The sequence below is a fragment of the Otolemur garnettii genome, unplaced genomic scaffold (assembly GCF_000181295.1).
Source record: "Otolemur garnettii isolate 467f Iridium unplaced genomic scaffold, OtoGar3 scaffold00252, whole genome shotgun sequence".
Classification (NCBI taxonomy): Eukaryota; Metazoa; Chordata; class Mammalia; order Primates; family Galagidae; genus Otolemur; species Otolemur garnettii.
This window is the reverse complement of record NW_003852647.1, coordinates 97,925-100,679: the sequence shown is the minus strand read 5'-3', so window position 1 is coordinate 100,679 and position 2,755 is coordinate 97,925. Positions and strand designations below refer to the sequence as shown.

At 37.2% G+C, this 2,755-nt stretch overlaps 1 pseudogene; it reads right to left on the bottom strand.

Annotated features, from left to right (window-relative positions):
• The window catches only part of LOC100966228, an 8,546-nt pseudogene that overhangs the window by 4,684 nt on the left and 1,107 nt on the right, over positions 1 to 2,755 (bottom strand).

Below are 2,755 nucleotides of genomic sequence, written 5' to 3'. Positions count from 1 at the left end.
CCAGCTATTTTTTGGTTGCAGCCATTATTGTTGTTTGGTGGGCCGGGCTGGATTCGAACCCGCCACCTTGGGTGTATGTGGCTGGCGCCTTAGCCACTTGAGCCACAGGCACTGAGCCGGGAAACTGACTCTTTATCAAAGAATAAGATTCTTGCCTTTTATTCTTTTTTCTTTATTTTTTATTAAGTCATATATACATAGATCATGAATACATTTATGCCTTTGTGGGATTCAATGTGTTGATTATTTGTACAAATTGGAGTGCTTACATCCTACTAATTAACATAGCTTTCAACTCATTTACTTAGTCACATTGTTAAGACTTTTTTTTTTTTTTGCAGTTTTTGGCCAGGGCCGGGTTTGAACCCACCACCTCCAGTATATGGGGCCGGTGCCCTACTCCTTTGAGCCACAGGTGCTGCCCCATTGTTAAGACATTTGTGTTTTATGCTTGATAGATTTGACTTATACCCTTGCAATAGCTGAATCACGACTATAGCCCAGGATGAAGGAAGGAAGGGGAGGGGAGGTGGGAAGGGAGGGGGGTGGTTCAATGGAGGGAGGGTTAATGGTGGCACCATACCTGTGGAGCAGATTCTTGCCTTTTAAACCTTCTAATTATCAGTTTAGCCAAGTGAATAATTAACTTCATAGTAAACTGATCCTGTTTTGTGACAAATGTTTGTTTTTTAAAAAAAAAAATAAGAGAAATTAGACAGAAAGGAAAATGGCATTGTGTAAGAAAAAAGTCTTGTGTAGTAAATTTCGTCCTCAAACAGAATAGTTATTTAAGAAAGTAAGAGGGCAATCCAGAGGGTTTAAAATGTTTGTAAATAGTCTGTGCAAGATTGAAAAAGATTCATAAGAGGATATTTATAAAGGAATTTGCATTTGATCCAGTTAACTCTTCAATATTGCCTTTAGAATCTTTTAACCTATAATCTTGTTTAAACAAATGCTTTAAGCTTTTGATATTTGACAAACCTTCCAAAATCAAAACTCTAAACTTGATCTTTTTGAAATATGAAAACCACTAAAAAGTCTAAGAAAAACATTAGGCTTATTTAATATACTAAAAAATGTATAGGAAATATTGTCAAATATGAAATGGTGATTAATTTTGTGTAAATTATGTTTATACATGTTTCAGTATTATAAAGTATTAATCTGTCTTAGTGTATATTAGTAATAATTTTAATTCATTTCAGAAAGTATTTTTGTAACTGGCTATGACTTTAGAGATTAAATACCATTAGACTAGAAACAAACTTCTAGAACTTTAATTAAAAAGTTATCATGTCCATGAGTATTGCTAACCTAACTTCAAACAGAACAGAATTTACAAATCAATGTTTCCCTCCATCTACCCATCTCCCCCCAGCAACCACTTGCTACATGTATACTTTCCACTTTCTCTCCCGCTCCCGTCTAAAAGACATCTTTAAAAGCCACTGACTATTGCTGAGACTTTGGGAAATCATTCTTATGGTTCCCCCCATGTGCATGGTATTTGGAAATAAACCTTTCTCTTATTAATCTACCACAACTTAAGCCCAAGAGCTGGAGGTTGCTGTGAGCTGTAACGTCCCAGCACTCTACCAAGGGTGACAAAGTGATACTGTCTCTAATCTACCACAACTGTAAGTTCATCTTTTCAGCGAACCAACCTAGGGGTAAAGGGCAAATTTCGCCCTGATCCTCTTCAATGGGATGTTTGATTTTCCATTCTTGTGATAATTTACTTAGGAGAGTTTTCTGCAATTCCATCCAAATTGTAACAAAAGATAAGAAATCTCCCTCTTTTTGTGGCTAAGTAATATTACATTTTATGCACAATTTATTAATGCACTTGTGTTGTTTCCAAATCTTTGCAATTGTGAATTGGGCTGCTATAAACATTCAAGTGCAAATGTCCTTATGGTAAACTGACTTTTTCTTTTTCCTTTTGGGTAGATTCCTAGTAATGAGATTGCAGGATCAAATGGAAGGTCTATGTTTAGTTCTTTGAGAACGCGCCATACACGAGGCAAGTTAAATACATGCGGCCATTTAAACGTTTTGGATTACTTAAGATTAAATTGAATAAAATTACTTAACATAAGATGGATTAAAATTTAGTTTATCAGCCTTGCCAGCCACATTTTTAAGTGCTCAGTGTTTATACGTAGCGACTGGCTATCATATTGAAGAATATTGCAATGATCACTCAGCCAGTCTGATTTCCGGCTGTCCCATTCCCAGTGAATGATTCTATGCATAGATATAATCATTTGACAACTTGATGGCATCTTCTGTTGCAATGAAGTCCAAACATTTATATGCTGACATTCCTACCCGATTATAATAAATTTCTCTTTATTCCTTTCCTTGTGTACCTATTCTAGACTTTACATGATTTAAGGTTGGCACACTTTTTCTATAAAGAGCCAGATAGTAAATAATTTTACCCTTCATGAGCCACATTCTGTTTCCTATTCCTATTCTTTTTTTTTTTTCTTCAAACAACACTTGAATGAAGTTAAAATCATGAGACAAGCCTTGGTGCCTGTGGCTCAAGCGGCTAAGGCGCAAGCCACATACACCTAAGGTGGCGGGTTCGAATCCCCAGCCCCAGTCCGCCAAACAACAATGATGGCTGCAACCAAAAAATGGCCAGGCGTTGTGGCAGGTGCCTGTAGTCCCAGCTACTTGGGAGGCGGAGGCAGGAGACTTGCTTGAGCCCAGGAGTTGGAGGTTGCTGTGAGCGTGATGCCAT